At 46.8% G+C, this 21,502-nt stretch overlaps 1 protein-coding gene across 7 annotated transcripts in view; it reads left to right on the forward strand.

The window, feature by feature from the left end:
• Positions 1–220: 220 nt before the first annotated feature.
• ZNF76 (zinc finger protein 76) overlaps positions 221–21,502 on the forward strand; it is a 36,463-nt gene continuing 15,181 nt past the window's right edge. For 3 of the 7 annotated variants that reach the window (XM_003808531.5, XM_034961908.3, XM_055113497.2), the window contains exon 1: positions 458–596. The gene's annotated coding sequence lies outside the window, so the exon portion shown is untranslated. Of the gene's footprint in view, positions 597–21,502 lie in introns of all 7 variants that reach the window. The other 4 variants (XM_008960596.4, XM_055113496.2, XM_003808530.5 and 1 more) reach the window with 4 other exon arrangements.

Here is a 21,502-nt window from a genome sequence, read left to right on the forward strand (position 1 = left end):
ACAACCTGCGCCTTCTGTCCTCCCGCGCTACTCCCGAAGCGCACCTTCTCGCCCGCAGGCCGCAGAAGTGATGACGCAAAGCCCTCGGGGCCTCCGCCACCTCCTCACGCTTCTGCTGGACCGAATCCTTGGAATGGACAGGTAGCGGTTCCCGATTGCTATAGCGACGACCCGGCTCCGAGCCGCGCCCAGGCCCTGACCCGGGCGTCGTGACGTCAGCACGCCTTCCCTGGGCGCTCAGCCTCGCGGGCCATGCGTCACCCCGGCCTTGGTGGGGGCGGGGCTCCGAGGAGCTCGGTTCAGATCCCGGCCGCCTGGGCTCCAGGAGCCCCGGAACCAGGATAAGTCGGATGGCTGCCGCGGCGAAGCGGGGGGCGGGGTGGACCGTGCCCGGTATTTTCTATACGGGTTCCGGGGCCCGGTAGAGGCGCGCCAAGAGGAAAGGAAAGTGCGGCGGCCCTGGAACCTGGATATCGCGCGAGGCAAGCTGCGCGCGGGCGGGCGGGCTATGGCGCAGGCGGGTTGTGGGGCCGGCGCTGGTGGCGGGGCCCGGTGCATGGCGGTCTGTCGGCGGAGTCGCCCTCGGGGGCTGTCAGGTTGGTGGCTGCGGGAAGAGTGGGCCAACCATGCCCAGGGCGGGAGACCGGGCGGGCGCAGGACCCCGGGAAGGTCCCGAGCCCGGCGTGCCCACCTCCCTCCGGCCCTAGCAGGGCGCCCTGGCCGCTGGACCGCGGCCGGGCCCCCTCCCCCACCCAGGGTCCCTGCCCCTCTTTTCCGCCTTGCGGCTCCTCCCCCGTGACTCCCAAACCCCACCCCGTGACGGCGCCCGCCTCCACCCTTGTGACCCCACATCCCACCCACTGACCCCAAGACCTCACCAGGTAACCGTTGGTTATTATTCATTGGCTGCTAACCCAGGAATTTCCCCAGCACTTCTCAGAGACCCACCAACCAGTGACTCCCTCAGTTTTAATCCGGTGACTCACATGACCCTGAGATCCCCACACTCCTCCTTAGTGACCCCCAAACCTGGGTAACCCTCCTGGCCCAGTAACCCCCCCGATTCTACCTTGTGTTCCCCACAAACTCGGTGACTCCCCTCAAAACTCTGCTGGCGACTCCTAAGCCCTACTCCAATAGTTTTCCACGCACTCACCTTGTACACAACCCTCAGTATCTTTATCCTGTAGCCCTATGACCTTCGTTCCACGTCTGCCTTTATCCTAAAATCACCCCCACTGGCATCTCTCTCTGCGATCCCAGCCCTTCAGTGTCAATCAGCACATGACTTACAAGCGTCCAGCACCTTTCTGGTGCTAAGGAGGATATGGAGATTAATATGAAGTAGTAATAATTGGAGCCATCAGAGAATTCTGGATCAATCCAGAATCCAGTCAATCCAGTGTGTGGTCCCAGCTCTGTCACTGCTGTGCTTTAGGGACCTGGGAGAAGTCCCCTCCTCAGTCTGGACCTCAGTTTCTCATCATGACTGTGATGAGGTTGGGTTAGATGATCTTTGAGTTTCCTTCCGTCTGTGAAATTGTGAAATTATGCAGTTCTCAGTCAAGATAATAATTTTTTGCAATCATTTTTGTACCCCACCCTGGAAATTTCCTCTTGTAACCTCATCCCAGGATCTGCTTGCATCATGAACCTTACTCCCTCATTCCCGGATCACCCTCTTCACTCTTCATAGTGCATACCCATTTCCCTTGATCAGGCCCCATCAGTTAACATGTTTGCAAAGCAGTATAGCAGAGTGTTTCATTTGGGGGCATTGAGTTCATAACAAACCTAGGTTCCAGTCTGATTCTGGCCCTTCAGCTATGGGACTTTTGGTATATTATTTAGCCTGTCTTATCTTCAGTCTCCACCTCTGCTAAGGGAGAAAATAGTAGTGCCTGACATAACATATGTAAAGCACCGGGCACCATGCCTGGCTCATGGGAACCCTTAGTATAAGCTGTTGTTAGAAATGAGAAGCTGCTATGGATCTTACTCTGTCCTGAGTGCTAGGGATTTAACAGACTGAACATGTGGCCCATACCTTGCATTATGTTGCTACTACTGACATCTTGGAATCCCTATCTTCTCATCTCTGCTGTAGCCTCACTTCTCTGGTTCTTACCCTGATTTTGCCTCAATAACGATTGGCTTGCTGAATACCTACTGTGTGCCAAGCTCTGGATATATAAGTTAAATTTACGTCTCAACAGCCCCAAGAGTTAATTATTATTATATCCACCATTTTCCCTTCCCATATTTTTGTTTGTTTGTTTGGTTGGTTTCAGAGAAATGAACCAGAAACTCTCACAGCTAAGTATCAGAGCTAAGATTTGAACCCACAGTTTAAAAAAACAAAACAAAACCCTACTCCATTGCCTGTCTTTCCCCCAGACTTACTGAACCTCAGCTCCTTATTCCTTATTTTCTAGTAATTCCTAAATCCAACATCAGCTCGTTCCTTGATCCCTAAGGTTTCTGTTCTTGAGCTCCTAGCCTCAAGAGATCTCCCACCTTAGCCTCTCAAGTAGTTGAGATTATAGGCGTGAGCCACCAAGACTGGCCCTGACCCCCAAGGTTTCTATTACCCTTTGCCATGTAACTTGGTGACTTTCTCATCCTGCTGTTCATGACTTTTGATCTCATATCCCCTGAAGCCCCTGCACCTTGTAGGGGAGGGAAAATATCTTCTTAGGTTCATGGCTTAGGCCCCTATAACAACAGATTTAATAAGAGAAGATTATATACATTTATTTAATGTAAGTTTAATGTGACAGGAGCCTTCATAAGGAAATGAAGACCTAAAGAAATGATTAAACTTGTATATTTTTATACTAGATCTGATGAAGAGTGGATAGTTGTGGAAAAATACAAAAAGGGTAATATCAAATAGCAATAAACTGGGAGAAACTTAGCAAGGCCTGTTTGTTCAGACTCTTCTCTGTGTCCCTGTGTCTTCACAGATAAGGGTGCTTCTTTCCTCTGAGTATAGGGAGGGCACCTCTTTATGAGGGTATTATGACCTGCTTCAGGGGAAAGTCAGAAAAATCCTTCCTAGGTTTTGTGATCTGCTTCAGGGGAGAAGAGCCTCAGAGAAAGTGAGAGTGACCTTCCTACTGCCATTTTCTCAAGTTGCCATATTTTGGAGTAGTGTCTTGAACCCAGTCAACTTCTCTCTTCATCCTTTGCCCAAATATCTCTTGTTCTATGAATCTTTGACGCTTCCAGCCCTTTCCCTGTGAACTCACTCACCATACAGTGTCTCCCACCTCACTGGCACTTTACCCCAAATCCTTTCATCTTGTTAAGTCCCTTAGCCCCAGGAATCCACATGTCTGTATGCTCTAAAACCATCTAGCCCAGTTGTCTTTCATCCTATTTTTTAGTCTCAGTGTTCTACTCCCACCACCCCACCTTCTGCCATCCTCAGCCACATTCTGTGACCTGAAACCTTCATATAATTTGTCCTTCATTTAGTGACCTCTTGATGTGACTAGCTTCAATGGAATCAGCTCCTTCCATCCCAGCATGAACCAATCCTGTATAACTTGCACACCCTCCCATTCTAAGGCCTCTCCTCTCATACCCTTGCCCAGTATCCTGTGAGATCCTGCCTCTCAGATTCCTCCCTCACCTTTTCAAACCCGGATTGTCTTTCACCCTTCCACAGGGCCTTCCTCTTCCTGCCTTCCTCTTATTTGTCCCCTCAGCCATCCTCACCTCACCAATCTTGATAACTGATTACGATATAAATCTCCCTTCCATCTCAGGTCTGCTCCTTTCTTCCTCCACTCTCTTGTGCGTCTATCTCCAGGGCCATGCGTATGCCCCTGCTGCTTTCAGCTCTGCTTCCTTCATACGCTGCACTGTCCCACCAAACTTCATCAGTCTCTTCGGTTTATCCAGAGAACTACACTCTTCTCTGGGAACTTCTGATGACTTCTGATAATAGATCACCAAAGGATCTTGGTTTTTTAGAGGGCAGGGAGAGAGCCCTTTGAAGTCCTTCAGAATCAATCTAGCTGTGTCTCCTGGACACCCTCCCACTATCCTATCCTGTTATGAAGCTGCTTGCTGTATATGCCCTCAGAGTAGAATGCTTTGGGTGTCAGCTTCTGCAGGCACTGAATTAGCCCCATTTTTTTCAAGCCCTGGGAAAACTTGATAATCCCCACCCACTGAAGTCTGAAGAGTCAGTAGCAAAATGTGACATCAAAGATCCACATCCAAAAGTCTATTCTGTGGGTCACCAAATTCCCAGGTCTCTTATAATGTACTTATTGGCTGTGCAACAATAAATACAGCAGAAACTAAAACTAGAGTTGAGGAAAGGGTATACCCTGGGTTCTACAACTGCTGTGGGTGGATTTTAAAAAGGAGTTCTTGCCTTAGATTTGTTTACTTAGGGCACAGAACTTATTCTGCCTTGTATTTGAGTTATTTGTATACTTTTCTCACCCCCACTCTGTGAGCTCTGTGAGAACAGAGACTAGGTTTTCTTTTTTCTTTTCTTTTCGAGATGGAGTCTTACTCTGTCACCCAGGCTGGAGTGCAGTGGTGCAGTCTTGGCTCACTGCAACCTCCTCCTCCTGAGTTCAAGTGATTCTCACACCTCAGCCTCCCAAGTAGCTGGTGTTACAGGCGCCTGCAACCATGCCCAGCTAATTTTTGTATTTTTAGTAGAGACTGGGTTTCACCATGTTGGCCAGACTGATCTCTAACTCCTGACCTCAGGTGATCCACTCGCCTCAGCCTCCCAAAGTGCTAGGATTACAGGCATGAGCCGCTGCACCTGGCTGGTTTTCTTTATCTTCTGTCTTCATCTCTTCCCTCACATTTAGCAGGTAGTCAGTAAATACCTGTTGGATTAAATTAACTCACTCAGAAATTCTGCATCAGGTGTACACAAGTAAAAGCAGTTCATGTCTACATTCATTTTGTGGACACAACACCCCTCCCCAAAGTTCTCCAGACATGATAATGGGCATGTCCCTTGATTTAAACGTCGGTAATTTAGACACTTCCTTTTTTGCTCAGGTGGGGGAATGGATGTAAGTGCTTTTCTTTTTTTTTCTACTGTATTTCTGGTAAGATAGGTTGTTTGACGCAGTTGCTCGAATACAGTGGTAACAGCATCAGGGGCTGTCTTATATAAATCTGTTCTCAAGAAAACAGCTAGTTTGAAATATTTAGTGTGGGTTGCAGAGACGATTAAGGAACAGAGGAAACCAAGGAGGCAAAATGTTGGTAATTTTTGAAGTTGGATAATGGGTTCAAGAGGTTCATTATACCATTCTTTCCATTTTTGTGTATGTTGGAAATCCATTATAAAAAGATTAAAGGCAGGGGCAGCTAGTTGAACAAGTGCAAATTTAGCACTGTTCCTTGGAAAACACCTCAGAGCAAATGAGCTACTGTTTCTGAATCAGTACTGTTATCTAGGTTAAGTAGTATATTTAGTCCTAACCTTTCTCTGACCTCTTCTGTTTGTGAGATATCAGGATGCTAAATTTAAAAATTAGCACCCTTCAGAATTCTGTACCTAGTGGCCTGGGAATTGTAACATCCTGGCATCAAGCACCTGTTGCACTGCTTCTCAGCTTAGGTGTGGTTTCTGGTGGAATAGGGCTGGACTGGACCTGAGAAGAGGGTGAGGCAGTAAGGAGGAAAGAGGGACTGAGGGCTAGAGAGAGACCAGAGCTCTACTAGGGTCTTCCCCTTCTTGCCTAAAGCTTTCAGGTTACTGGGAGATCCTAAAGGTATATATATTCATTCATTCACTGATTCATTCATCCCACAAATATTTGGTGAATATCTGCTGTGTGCCAGGTACTTTTCTAGGTACTGGGAATAGAGCAGTGAGCTCACTGTTTGAGGAATGGACAGGGTAGAGACAGACAATAAACAAATAAGTAAAATATATATTGAGAAAATTAAGCAGAGAAGGGAGATAGAAAATGCCAGGAGTAGGCCAGGTGCAGTGGCACACACCTGTAATCTCAGCACTTTGGGAGGCTGGGTTGGGTAGATAACATGAGGCCAGGAGTTTGAGACCAGCCTGGCCAACATGGCGAAACCCCAGCTCTACTAAAAATACAAAAATTAGCCAGGCGTGGTGGCAGGCACCTGTAATCCCAGCTACTCGGGAGGCTGAGGCACAAGAATCACTTCAACCCAGGAGGCAGAGGTTGCAGTGAGCTGAGATCACGCTGCTGCACTCCAGCCTGGGTGACAGAGCGAGACTCTGTCTCAAAAAAAAAAAAGAAAAGAAGAAGAAGAAAGTGCCAGGATTCTGGGTGTTAAAATTTTAAATAGGGTAGTTGAAGAGGTTCCCACTAAAAAGGTAACATTTGAGCAAAGACCTGAAGGAAGTTAGGGGGTAAGTCAAGCATACATCTAGGGGAAGTTTATTCCAATCAGGAAGAACAGCAAACACAAAGGCCCTGAGGCAGGAATGTGCCCTATATATTCAAGAAACATGAGGAAGCCAGCCGATACGGCTGCAGTATATTAGTGAGAGAAGAAATGGCAGATGTTGCGGTGGGGGTGAATTGGGGGCAGATCACACAGGCCACTGGCTTTTAGTGTGAGTTGTGAGTGAGATGGTAGCCATTAGAGAATTCTAGGCAGATAAATAACATGGCCTGACATATTGAAAAGGTCATTCTGGCTGCTGTGTTGAGAATAAGCTATAACGGGGCAAAAATGGAAGGAGAGAAACTGGTTAGGAGGCTACTACAATAGTCTAAAGAGAAGTTGGTGGCTTGAACCCAAGGTGAAGCAATGGAAAGGTGAGAAGTGGTTGGCTTCTGGATATATTTGGAAAGGAGCCAACAGGATTTGCTGATGGACTGGATGTGATATATAAAAGAAATAGCAGTTGAGGGTGGCTACAATTTTTTTTTTTTTTCAAGACAGTCTCGCTCTGTCGCCCACGGTGGAGTGCAGTGGCATGATCTCGGCTCACTGCAACCTCCGCCTCCTGGGTTCAAGTGATTCTTCTGCCTCAGCCTCGTGAGTAGCTGGGACTACAGGTGCATGCCAGCGCACCCGGCTAATTTTTGTATTTTTAGTAGAGATGGGGTTTCACCATATTTGCCAGGCTGGTCTCAAACTCCTGAACTCGTGATCTGCCTGGCTCCCACATTTTTGGCCTGAGTAACAAAATGGTAGAATTCCCATCTACTGAAATTGGGGAGCCTGGAAGGAGGGCAGGTTGTTAGAAGGAGGAGATAAGGAATTCACTCTTGAACATGTCAAGTTCGAAGTGTTTTTTGGATATCAAAGTCGAGATGTTGAGTAAGCAGCTGGATATTCAAGTCTTTTGGAGCCTAGGAAATGTCTACTCTCAGGAAATAAAAGAACACCATCACCTGGCAAGAGACAGCGGAGTATGGGAAGAACACTGGTGGTCAGGTGTTAGGCCCTGCTCTGCTACCAGGTAGCTATGTGATCCTTTGGGACTCCTCTGGCAATGCAGGCCTCTGTCTCTTCATCTGCAAAATGACTGCTTTATTTTATTTTATTGTCTATTTCTTTTTTTTTTTTTTTTTGAGACGGAGTCTCGCTCGTCACCCAGGCTGAAGTGCAGTGGCGCCATCTCGGCTCACTGCAAGCCCTGCCTCCCGAGTTCACGCCATTCTCCTGCCTCAGCCTCCCGAGTAGCTGGGACTACAGGCGCCCACCACCGCGCCCGGCTAATTTTTGTATTTTTAGTAGAGACGGGGTTTCACCGTGTTAACCAGGATGGTCTCTATCTCCTGACTTTGTGATCCGCCCGCCTTGGCCTCCCAAAGTGCTGGGATTACAGGCTTGAGCCACTGCATCCGGCCCCTTATCTGTTTCTTTGACAAGGTCTTGTTCTGTCACCCAGGCTGGAGTGCAGTGGCGCAATCATGGAGGCTCACTGCAGCAGTGACCTCTCCAGCTCAATCAGTCCTCCCATGTCAGCCTCCTGAGTAGCTGGGACTACAGAGATGGGCACCACCACGCCTGGCTAATGTTTGTATTTTTGGTAGAGAGGGTTTCACCATGCTGCCCAGGCTGGTCCTGAACTCCTGGGCTCAAGCCTCCACCTGCCTCGGTCTCCCAAGGTGCTGGGATTACAGGCATGAGTCACCACACCCAGCCAAAATAACCACTTTAGACTAGGAATGAGTTGTCTTCTCAGCCCCTCCTATTGTGGGAGTTGATGAACTAAGTAGAATAAACATGATAATATATGTGTATCTGAGAGCATTTTGGAAACTGCTGAGTTCTACACCAGGTAGTGGTATTGGCAATAAGATTTCTTCCTTCATTCGCTGAAGTAATACCCAGTGAGTGCCTGCCATGTGGTGGGCACTATGTCACATGAGGATATGATGATGGAGAAGACGAATCTGTGCCCTCAGGGAGCACCGCAGACAACCCCCTGTTGTGGCTTCACTGCCAAGTGCAGACGAAACATGGGGCTGGAGTGTGACATTAGCCAGGGAAAGCTTGTTCCTGATCTGGGTTTCCGTGGAAACAGTGAACGTGCATGTCAAAGATGAGGCAAGATGGTAATCCCGATGAGGGAAAAGTCATCCACTTAGCTGGACTAGGGAAGAGTTGGGAGTGGTTGGGAAGGGTTGGAGTGGTGGGGGCTTCAGTTCCTTCCCTCCTCCATTCTTTCGTTCAACATTTACTTCCTTGCCAGGAGCTTCTCTTAGAAGCTCACAGTTCTGTGGTAGATGAAGAGTTTCAAATCTGGTCTCAGGAGTTCAACTTAGATAATTTACAATAAGCAGAACTGAATCAGGATTCAAATCTGAGCTAAAGAGCTCAGTTAGCTATGTAACCTAATAGTATTAATCATTTGGTATCTGTGGGCACATTCTTTGTTAGGTGCTAATTAGGCTGAAAGGCATGCTCTCCAGGAACTTAAATTATAATCACTGTAACAGAAAGTAAGAATGTTATTTTCCCCTAAAAGAGTCAGGTGTTAAGGAAAACACACTCCGTGGCAGTGTAACCCTTTAACTGCATCTGGAAACTGTCCCTGTGGCTGTGTTTATTCTTGTGTCATTTAGATGTCTACGTTTATATCGTGAGGAGAGTCTCTTTGACCAGATAAGAGTATAAGATATAGCTCATCCTAATTGACAAAATTAGTCACCCACAAAATTAGTTTAGAGGAGACATAGTCAACATCTACCACTTAATGGAATGGGGAAATTTTGTCCTGGAGAGTGAAAAAAGAAAAAACAAAAAAAAAAAACGAAACCTGGCCGGGCGTAGTGGCTCACACCTGTAATCCCAGCACTTTGGGAGGCTGAGATGGGCAGATCACGAAGTCAGGAATTCAAGACCAGCCTGGCCAACATGGTGAAACCCCATCTCTACTAAAAATACAAAAATTAGCTGGGCATGGTGGCGTGCAGGAGAATTGCTTGAGCCAGGACCCAGGAGGCGGAGGTTGCAGTGAGCCAAGATCGCACCATTGCTCTCCAGCCTGGGCTATAGAACAAGACTTCATCTCAAAAAGAGAGAGAGAGAAAAAAAAAAAACACCTGCAATACAAATCCAAGTGCAGCTGAAGCTATTGTCTTTAACAGATGGCCCTAACCTGTTTTGAGTGCTGTTTCCTAAAGCTGCCAACAAACTTCAAATGCCTTTTACCCTGGCAGCTATCAGTCAATATATAGAAATGTGATGGTCTCACAAATCCTATGCAATTGTCTCTTTTGCTGGCAAAAGTATGAGGCCAGCCGGGTGTGGTGGCTCATGTCTGTAATCCCAGCACTTTGGGAGGCTGAGGCGGGCGGTTCACCTGAGGTCAGGAGTTCGAGACCAGCCTGGCAAACATGGTAAAACCCCATCTCTACTAAAAATACAAAAATTTGCCGGGCATGGTGGCAGGCGCCTGTAGTCCCAGCCGCTGGGGAGGCTGAGGCAGGAAAATAGCTTGAATCTGGGAGGCGGAGGTTGTGGTGAGCTAAGATCATGCCATTGCACTCCAGCCTGGGCGACAGAGCGAGACTCTGTCTCAAAAAAAAAAAAAAAAAAAAAAAGTATGAGGCGTACTCAGGCTCCTCTCTTCCAGTTCAGAATCAGAAGGATTTGTGATGTTGGACAGGTCATTCGGGGTCTCAGGCTCATTATACTGTCATTACCTGGAAGCCAGAGTGCCTCTTTTCTAGTGCCTCTATTTGACACTCCCTTAGAGCTGGCCGTCTGGTGAATAGTTCATCCCTAAGAAGGCCAGATACAACTTGTTAGCCTGGTACTATCTCACTTCATCACTTCATTTGTTGGGAGTTCCTGCTACTTTTGGATGGTTGATAAAGCATGAGACCCATACAGTTAAGATAAGAACCAAGGAACTGGGAGCTCTTTGAGGTTGTAGAACTGACCTGAGGCTTTGATGTTGGGGATTTGGCAGGGGTGCCTAAGACCAGAGTTCCTTCTCTGAGATCATCTTCTCAACCCAGGGAATACTGTCCTGTGGCCATATGGAGCAATGAAGGGGAAAGGTAGACCCTGCTTAGGCCACCACTTCGTCCTTGTGACCAGGCTGGGGACACACATGTTGAAGCCACCATGTCCTCAGGTCCTGTATAGACTTGCTGTTGCCTCATGCTCAGCTGATCAGCTTTCCATATGATGTTATAGAATGGCCTCCATGAATCACGAAGCTCAGTTTTCGGATGTGCTTTTGCTGTAGATCAGTAACATGGAATCCATCATATCAGCACTGGACTCTCCATTCCTCATGCATGGAGAATCATAGATATTCCTGTAACCAACAAAGGGAGTACAAAGCATGCATTTAGACTTTCTATTTTTAATTTTTTATTTATGTTGCATAGGTAACACATTCTCAAGGCTTTTTTTATTTTTATTTTTTTATTGAGACCAAGTCTTGCTCTGTCGCCCAAGCTGGAATGCAGTGGTGCAATCTTGGCTCACAGCAACCTCTGCCTCCTGGGTTCAAGTGATTCTCCAGCCTCAGCCTCCCAAGTAGCTGGGCCTACAGGCACGTGCCACCATGCCCAGCTAATTTTTGTATTTTTAGTAGAGATGGGGTTTCACTATGTTGGCCAGGCTGGTCTCAAACTCCTGACCTTGTGATCCGCCCGCCTTGGCCTCCCAAAGTGCTGATTATAGGCGTGAGCCACCGCACCCAGCCATTTGTTTTTCGTGGAGTATAAAAGATATTCCCTGAAAAGTCGCCTTTCCATCGTCATCACCACTCAGTCATCCCTCCACAGGCAACCCTGGTTAGTAATTTTAATAATTTCTTGACTATCCTTCCACAGATTTTGTTTGTTTGTTTGAGATGGAGTCTCGCCCTGTCACCAGGCTGGAGTGCAGTGGCGCAATCTCGGCTCACTGCAGCCACCTCCTGGATTCAAGCGATTCTCCTGCCTCTACCTCCTGAGTAGCTGGGACTACAGGTGTGTGCCGCCATGCCCAGCTAATTTTTTGTATTTTTAGTAGAGACGGGTTTCACCATGTTGGCCAGGATGGTCTAGATCTCTTGACCTGGTGATCCGACTGCTTCAGCCTCCCAAAGTGCTGGGATTACAGGTGTGAGCCACCGCGCCCAGCCCACAGATTTTTTAATGCCAATGACATTACATAAAAAGCACTGTTGAACCCGGGAGGCAGAGGTTGCAGTGAGCCAAGATTACACCACTGCACTCCTGCCTAGGCGACAGAGCAAGACTTCGTCTCATAAATAAATAAGTGGCACTGTTTTATACCTAGCCATTTTTTTCACTATGTTTTGGAGATCTTGCCATGTCAATATGTAAGGAGCTTCCTCATTTATGTCTACATAGTATGGAAGTTTGATATTGATGGACATTTATGCTGTTTCTAAGTTTTTGCTTTTATTACATGCAGAGATGCCATAGATAACCTTGGACATGTGCCATTTTCACGCATGTCCATCTACCTGTAGACTAGATGTGAAATTGCTGGGTCAGATAATATGTACATTTGTAATTTTGGTTGATATTGTCAAACTCTCCTCCATAGAGATTGTGCCAATATGTTCTCCCACCACCAGCAATGTATGACTGTGCCTGTTTCTCCACAGCCTCATGGACATTGCTTCGAGTTAAGAATATAGCAGATTCTGCTGCACAGTGGCTCACGCCTATAATCCCAATACTTTGGGAGGCCAAGGCGGGCAGATCACCTGAGGTCAGGAGTTAGAGATCAGCCTGGCCAGTATGGCCAAACCCCGTCTCTACTAAAAATACAAAAAATTTCCCGGGGGTGATGGCTCATGTCTGTAGTCTCAGCTACTTGGGAGGCTGAGGCAGGAGAATCACTTGAACCCTGGAGGTGGAGGTTGCAGTGAGCTGAGATTGCACCACTGCACTCCAGCCTGGGCGACAGAGTGAGACTCCGTCTCAAAAAAAAAAAAAGAAAAAAAAATATATAGCAGATTCCCTGAAGATCAACATAGGATACTGAATCATGGGGTCCCACTGTGACACTATTCCACAAGACAAACAAAACACGGCACATCCCAGTTTGAAGAATACAGCCAGGCACAGTGGCTGATGCCTATAATTCCAGCACTTTGTTGAGGCTAAGGTGGGAGGATCACTTGATCCTGGGAGATCGAGACCAGCCTGGGCAACATAATAAGACCTCATCTCTACAAAAATTTAAAAATTTAAAAAAAGAAAAATTAGCCAGGCATGGTGGCACACACCTGTAGTTCCACCTGCTCGGGAGGCTGAGGTGGGAGGATCGTTTGAGCCCAGGAGATCAAGGCTGCAGTGGGCTATGATCATGCCACTGCACTCCAGCCTGGACAGCAGAGCGAGACCCTTTCTCAAAGCAACAACAACAACAAAAACAGTTTGAAGACTACTGCATTAAAAATATATCCACCAGGCAAGGTGGCTCATACTTGTTAATCTCAGCACTTCGGGAGGCTGAGGTGAGACGATCACTTGAGGCCAGGAGTTCAAGACCAGTCTGGGCAACATAGCAAGACCCCATCTCTACAAAAATAAGTAAATAGAGATAGATGTAAGTAAATAAATAAATAAATTAGCCAGGCTTGGTAGTGCACACCTGTAGTCCCAGATATTTGAGAGGCTCAGGCAAGAAGATTACTTTAGTCTAGGAGTTCAAGGTTGCAGTGAGCTATGATCATGCCGTTGCACTTGTAGTGTGGGTGACAGAGCAAGACCCTGTTTCTGTATGTGTGTGTGTGTGTGTGTGTGTGTGTGTGTGTATGTATGTATATATATGCACATATATATATATCCAAGAGGTAGTTGGACTTCTGATAGTTAAAGGAAGAAAACTTCTTAAGGCAGTTCTCCACCTTGGTGTTTATGCCAGCATGAATTAGAAAAGAAGTAGATCGATGTTTTTCATTTTCTTTTGAGAAAGGGTCTTGCTTTGTCACACAGGTTGAAGTGCAGTGGCACAATCATGGCTCTCCAAAGCCTCAACTTCCTGGGCTTGAATGTTCCTCCCACTTCAGCCCCCGAGTAGCTGGGACTACAGCCATGTGCCACCATGCCTGGCAATTATTTTTGTAGAGACGGTGTCTGCACCTGACCTCAGCCTCACATTGATTTTTTTAAGACAGTGTCTCGGCTGGGCATGGTGGCTCATGCCTGTAATCCCAGCACTTTGGGAGGCTAAGGTAGGCGGATCACTTGAGGTCAGGCGTTCGAGACCAGCCAGGCCAACATGGCGAAACCCCGTCTGTACTAAAAATATAAAAACATTAGCCGGGCCTGGTGGCGCGCACCTGTAATCCCAGCTACTCTGGAGGCTGGGGCAGGAGAATCGCTTGAACCCAGGAAGTGGAGGTTGCAATGAGCTGAGCTCGCACCACTGCACTCTAGCCTGGGCAACAGAGTGAGACTCTGTCTCAGAAAAAAAAAAAAAAAAAAAGAGTCTCACTCTGTTGCCCAGTGCACTCTGGAGTGCAGTGGTGTGATCTCAGCTCACTGCCACCTCCACCTCCCAGGTTCAAGCGATTATCTTGCCTCAGCCTCCTGAGTAGCTGGGATTGCAGGCGTGCATCACCACACCTGGCTAATTTTTGTATTTTTAGTAGAGATGGGGTTTCGCCATGTTGGCCAGGCTGATCTCGAACTCCTGACCTCTAATGATCTGCCTGCCTCAGCCTCCCAGTGTGCTGGGGTTATAGGCGTGAGCCACCGCACCTGGCCAGACATTGATTTTTAAAGCCCAAGTCAGGGCCAGGCACAATGGCTCGCACCTATAATCCCAGTACGTTGGGAGGCCAACGCAGGCAGATCATGAGGTCAGGAGTTCAAGACCAGCCTGACTAACATGGTGAAACCCCATCTCTACTAAAAATACAAAAATCAGATGGGCATGGTGGTGCATGCCTGTAATCCCAGCTACTCAGGAGGCTGAGGCAGGAGAATTGCTTGAACCCGGGAGACTCCATCTCACAAAAAAAAAAAAAAGAAAGAAATGGGGGTCTCACTATGTTGCCCAGGCTGGTCTCAAACTCCTGGGCTCAAGGGATCCTCCCACCTCAGCCTCCCAAAGTGCTGGGATTTCTTTTAAATGGCGCTTCTTCTTTTAAAAAGAAGAAAAAAAAATTGAAGAAAAAAAGCAATGTGCTTTATGCAAAGATGTGTTTTAGCTGTTTTAAACTTGTATTATGTTAGTGCAAGTTTGTGTTACTAATTTCCTGTTTTCTCGTCAGTGTTTAGAAACCCACAGAACCAGGCCTGTTCACTAGGTTTTTCTGCGTGTAGTGAAGTATTTTTCTATAATAAACATTGAATCATTTTACTGCAACTTTTCCAAATCTGGTTCTGATTTGTTTGCCACTCATCTTCATCAGCCTTCATCCCTCCCAAACTAATGTGTCTTTGTTCTCATGAGAAGTTTTCTATGTTTACAAATGAAGAAGTTTCTGAGTGAAGATTAAGTCATAATTATTTTTGCTAATCAAAATTGAACATTCTTTTCAGGCAAATGTTTTTGTTGTTGTTTTCTTTTTTTGGCTTCTAAATACAGTTGCCCTCTGGGCTGGCTGAGGCAGAGTACAGAAAGCCTTGTTCCAACTGTCCAGAGTTCTGGTTGGCAGAAGACAATAGAATAGCGAACAGGTGCCTGTAGTCAGCACAGCCCAGCTTGCGTGTGGAGCACAGTAGGTCTCAACCATGATAAAGTGGAAAAACACAAAAACCATGGCTACTCTTTAGTTTCCTATTTTTCACATCCCTTATTTTTCTCCTTTGAGGAGGCAGTTTAAGCACATCTTGATTCATGGAGAGACCTAAAGATCCAAAGTATCTAAAAAGTTGGGAGTAGTGGCACACACCTATAGTCCCAGCCACTCAGGAGGCTAAGGCAAGAGGATCGCTTGAGCCCAGGAGGTTGAGTTTACAGGAGCTATGATCACTGCATGCCAACCTGGGCAACAAAATGAGATCCTGTCTCTAAATAAATAAAAGGTTTTTCTAAATGTTATCTCTCCTCAATAATTACAATTTATGTTTTAACAGTAAGAAACACATCGATATATTGCAAAGGTGAAGGGTTTTCCTGCATCAGGACCAGTAATGGGTTAAGTTTATTTAAAAGTGCAGCAGGCCAGGTGCAGTGGCTCACGCCTGTAATCCCAGCATTTTGGGAGGCCAAGGTGGGCGGATCAAGAGGTCAGGAGTTCGAGACCAGCCTGACCAACATGGTGAAACCCTGTCTCTACTAAAAATACAAAAAAATTAGCCGGGCGTGGTGGTGCATGCGTGTAATCCCAGCTGCTCACGAGGCTGAGGCAGGAGAATTACTTGAACCCAGGAGGCGGAGGTTGCAGTGAGCCGAGATTGTGCCATTGCACTCCAGCGTGGGCGTGAGAGCAAGACTCCATCTCAAAAAAAAAAAAAAAAAAAAAAAAGCAGCAAAGAGAACTGGATTTGCTCCTAGTTCTGGGAAAGTCAAGAGTGCTCCCTTCTGTCTTCACTCTTTTCTCACCTTCCCCTCTCCCAGTCTCTCTCTCCCCTATACACAGCTCAGGTCATTGCAGAGCTAGTAAACCTTATATCCTACAAGGAGAAAACAGAGCAGCCACCCTCACTGCCCCTCTGCCCTGTCTCGGAGGGCTGCAGGAGTAATGAGTCTGAACCGGCAAGTGCAGGCAGAACTCACACATAGCCATCCTGAAGCAGTAACAAGCCTTTCTTTGGCTCTGCCCATGCCACTGTTGTTAGTTCAGTGCCAGCATGGGAGGATTCAGAGTAAGCCATCATTGAAAGAAAGTACAGGGAGAAAAATGGCAATCAGGGCACTGGTAGATGCCTAGCAGCCACAAAGCTTCCTCCTCACCCTCTGCAGTCAGGCTCTTTTGGAAGGCAGCTTCAGAGATTGGGAAAGGTCAGGGAACAACAGTAGCCTCTTTTAAAGGTTTGTATTACGAGACTTAGGAAGGAAACGTGAATGAGTTGAGGTTATTTAGCCTGGACGCGAGAACATGAAAAGGAGTGGAAATTTGTTTTCTTTGAGTCTAAGAAGGGTTATTTTGGGAAGTGTGGCTACCAGCTATTCCCTTTTTCCGTTGCGGGTAGGCCAAGAAGGTCTGGGTTTAAGTTACAGTGGGTGAGATGGAAGTTAAGCCGTATTCAAGTGTTTTGAGTGCTGACAGTGTGCCAGTCACAGTGAATTAGCAGAAGGAAGAAGTGCGCCAGATATTGAGAAGTATGGGCTCTGGGGCCAGCCAGCCTGGCTTTGAATCCTGGCTTCAACACATAGTAGTGTTGGAACCTTGGACAAGGTACTATACCTCTAAGCCTCAGTTGCCTCATCTGTAAAATGGGTATAATATACCTACTTCCTCATCAGTTATTTTTAAGATTAAGAGTTAATATAGGTAAGGTGCTTTAAAAAGTGGCTGGTATATATTAATCACATTTATATGTGATAAAAATAAATATTAGCATGAGCAGTAGAAAGGATCTTAGGGTAATTTGGGCCAGCATTTCATTTTACAGATAAAGAGGCAGACATAGAGATAGAATCGAGATTAGAAGCCAATTCTGTAGACTTCTAGTCCAGGGTGGTTGCCACTAGTCCTAGCTGTTTTAGGACTTCGTATTGCTTCAAAAGCATTTCCCTTTAGGTTCCTCTTCCTTCCCCTCCTCCTGATAGCTGGTATTTCTAGAGTACAGGCATATGTGCCCTCATTTAATCCCTTACAGCAGGCTATGAAGCAAATGCCACTATTATCCCCATTTTCTCAGAAGTGACATCTGAGGCTCAGAGAGCCTGCCCAAGGCTACACAGAAGTTCAGCCTGGATTAAAACCCAGACCTCTGACTTCAGAGCCTGTGCTCTTAACCACACCACTGATTTTCCTTAGAAAGTCCCAGTGGAGTGCAGTTGTGCTCAGTTAAACCATGTGAGTATTTGACAGAGGTGAGCTGCAGGAGCCACAGGGCCCAGGGAGCCTGAGGGTATTTTGCAATCCCTTTTCAACCTATATCTGCTTTGTTTTTATTTTTATTTATTTATTTATGGGTTGTTTTTGTTTTTGTTTTTGTTTTTTGAGACAAGAGTTTTGCTGTTGTTGCCCAGGCTAGAGTGCAGTGATGCAATTTTGGCTCACTGCAGACTCCGCCTCCTGGGTCCAAGCAATTCTCCTGCCTCAGCCTCCCAAGTAGCTAGGCATGTGCTACCACACCTGGCTAATTTTTGTATTTTTTTTTTTTTTTAGCAGAGGCGGGGTTTCACCATGTTGGTCAGGCTGGTCTCGAACTCCTGATCTCAAGTGATCCGCCCACTTCGGCCTCCCAAAGTGCTGGGATTACAGGCATGAGCCACCGTGCCCAGCCTGCTTTGTTTTTAGACCTGGTTTCTCTTATGTGTCTTCTGACACAGTGCAGTTACACTAAAGCAGGTTACCCAAAGAATCTACCTGATGAAGAGAGTGAAGCTTGAAGGTCGTAGAGCAGACCAAGAGAGGCCAGGAGCAGAGCTCTTGTGAGACAGGGACCACGTGGAGGTTATCAGGGCTCTGGGCAAGGATGCTAATAGACCAGAGATGTCAGATGTCAGAATCCCCACCTTGACCAGTGGTTCTTCACCATTAATCCCTATCAGACCCTGATGACAGCCTTGGATTTCCCTCTCTCCTGGAAAATGCAAAGGCTCACACACCAAAAAAGTATTTTGGAGTAGCTTCAAGTTTCATAAACCCCCAGCTTCACCTCTGTGCTTGGCAGCATAGTAATTAAGGTCACACTCTGGATTAAATGGCGTAGGGTGAAATCCTCCTTTACTAGTTAGCTGTGTAACCTTGAGCAAGTTACTTAACTTGGTCTTGGGCCTCCCGGTTCCCTCACTTTTAAATGAGGATAATCATAGCATTTGATTGTAGGATTGTTAGAACTAAATGAGTTAATGTATGTGACATTCCTAGCACATGGTTAACTCTATAGTAGTGTTCACTATATAATAGTAGTATTGCTGCCCTTGCACTTTAGCCCATTTAGTAAATGTTTATGGACAGAATGAATGAATAATTCTAGTTGAGATGCCATGCCTGGGGTAGAGCATTCCAATCAGCGTGTCGCAGATGGTCTATAGGTTTTTTTGGGTTTTTCGTTTGTTTGTTTTTGAGACGGAGTCTCACTCTGTCGCCCAGGCTGGAGTGCAGTGGTGCAATCTTGGCTCACTGCAAGCTCCGCCTCCCAGGTTTATGCCTTTCTTCTGCCGTAGCCTCCCGAGTAGCTGGAACTACAGGCGCCCTCCACGCCCGGCTAATTTTTTGTATTTTTAGTAGAGACAGGGTTTCACCCTGTTAGCCAGGATGGTCTGGATCTCCTGACCTTGTGATCTGCCCGCCTCAACTTCTCAAAGTGCTGGGATTACAGGTGTGAGCCACCGCGCCCAGCCGGTTTTTGTTTTGTTTTTTTCTTTTTTTTTGAGACGGAGTTTCGCTGTTGTTGCCCAGGCTGGAGTGCAATGACACGATCTCGGCTCACCGCAACCTCTGCCTCCCAGGTTTAAGCAATTCTCCTGCCTCAGCCTCCCAAGTAGCTGGGATTACAGGCATGTGCCACCATGCCCAGCTAATTTTGTATTTTTAGTAGAGACGGCTTCTCCATGTTGGTCAGGCTGGTCTCGAACTCCCGGATGGTCTATAATTTTGCCAAGATATTGATCCGCTCGCCCCTCAGGGCTGTCAAAGCCCCAGTTGGTCGCTTCTGGCTTGAAGCAGTGACATCTGCAATGTGAACTTCTGACTTTAAGCAGCAGCATCTGCAATGCAATGTACAAATATCTGTCTCTCTAGGTCCCCTGACATGAAAACAGTTTGGGTAGCACCAGTCGAGGATATCGGTTGGTAAGTCGTGAGAATCCAGTAGGCAGTCCAGATTCCAAGTCCAGGAGAATTTTGAGAATGGATGTCAAAGAGAGTCTTCATGACTGCACTGAGTTTAGAGGCTGTGGGCTTCCTGCAGGCTTCACAAGTGTTGGGGTCCACTGCTAGAGCAGGCTGCACACCACAGTGGGTACAGAAGATATCCTGCCAGCAGGAAGCTTCAGTGCTTCCCACCTTGCACATGAGGGACCCAGGGAGTCACTCACAGGATTTGTGGAAAGCCCACAGTATGAGGTGCTGGAGAAACCACTGTGACGCAGAAACCAGGCTAGAGCCCAAAGCCTTGTGTAGGCAACGGACATTAAACAGATAGTGATGAGTACTGAAGCAGGTTGAGCCCAGAGGTGTGAGTGCTAGGAAAAGGTGGTACCTAGGCTGTGGGAGTTTATAACAGAACCCAGCCTTGTCTGCAAGGTGGACTCTAAGAGCTGTAGGAAACTATGGAAGGGTTTTAGTCAAGGAAGTGGTATGTTTAGATTTATACTCTTTTTTTCTTATAAATCTACTTTTATTTATTTACTTTTCATTAGCTTAAGTCCTTGAGGGGCACAGCATCACACAGATTCTGTGTTCAATAGCTTTAGCAAGATTGCTTGGGAATTTAGCACAAACCATGCCACTGTTTCCATGGGCCTGAGTTTACCTTTCCCCAGATTATGCTGGTTTTCTTCAGTTTGCTGCCAGCAGTCAGTGTGTTGTTCTTTGCTTTATACATGTAAGTACATCTCTTGCCTAAATAGAATTCAGTTTCATTTCGAGCATAAATACCTTCAATTTTTTTTTTTTTTTTGGGACGGAGTCTCGCTCTGTCGCCCAGGCTGGAGTGCAGTGGCGCAATCTTGGCTCATTGCAAGCTCCGCCTCCCAGGTTCATGCCATTCTCCTGCCTCAGCCTCCCAAGTAGCTGGGACTACAGGCGCCCACCACCACGCCCGGCTAATTTTTTGTATTTTTAGTAGAGATGGGTTTTCACCATGTTAGCCAGGATGGTCTCAATCTCCTGACCTCGTGATCCACTGTCCTCGGCCTCCCAAAGTGCTGGGATTACAGTCGTGAGCCACTGCACTCGGCCAATACCTCAATTTTAATAAGAGCTGTGTCCTCGCTTTGGTTCTGGAGGCCCCACTTACAGCTAGCAAAAAATGGCCTTGGACTACAGCCTTCCAAATGTATTGTATTTATCTTATTATTATTTTTGAGACAGAGTCTCCTTATCACCCAGGCTGGAATTCAGTGGTATGATCATAGCTCACTGCAGTTTCAAATTCCTGGGGTCAGGCAGTGCTCCCACCTCAGCCTCTTGTGTAGCTAGGATTGCAGGCATGTGCCACTACACCTGGCTAATTTTTTTTTTTTTTTTTTGTAGAGACAATGTCTTGCTGTGTTGCCCACATTGGTCTTGAACTCCTAGCCTCAAATAATCCTCCTGCCTCAGCCTCCCAAAGCACTGGGATTACAGGCATGAGCCACTACACCCCGCCCATATTTGCCTTTTGGAAGTCCTGTTCTCAGCAGGCCTCTACAGGCTCCAAGATAGTGGGAAGAGAGCTTTTTTTTTAAATTCACCCTGACAGCATAAACATGAATGTTAGAACATGAGTTGGAAGAGGCTGAGGCAGGAAGATCACTTGAGCCCAGGAGTTCGAGGTTGAAGTGAACTGTGATGGAGCCACTGCACTCCAGCTGGGCGACAGAGTGATACTTTGTCTCTAAAAAAGGAAAGAAAAGAAAATGAATTGGAAACAGATAAAAATTTATCTGAGGACATAAGTTATAAGGCTCCTTATAGTTGTCCAGAGGTGAAAGGTGAGACATGCCTGAAATAAGTACCTGGACTTTTAAGGGAAAAGGAGGACCCCCCCCCAGTTCTGGGTGGAAGGCGATACCACCCCTGGGATAGGGGATACTGGAAGTACAATAGTTCTGGAAGGTTGGGACACATTGTGAGTTCTGTTGAGGACTTATTCCACGTGTGGTACATGTGGGATGTTCCCTGAGGATGGTTAACAAGCCCAGTAGATAAATGGGTCCGAGCACAGGAGAGATGTTGGAGTAGGCAGAGAGAACCATCAGCAGTGGGGTTAACTGCCTGCCTTCAGCAGGGCTCCTTCCTAAGGGGAGAAAGTTT

Source organism: Pan paniscus, chromosome 5, assembly GCF_029289425.2.
Source record: "Pan paniscus chromosome 5, NHGRI_mPanPan1-v2.0_pri, whole genome shotgun sequence".
Lineage (NCBI taxonomy): Eukaryota > Metazoa > Chordata > Mammalia > Primates > Hominidae > Pan > Pan paniscus.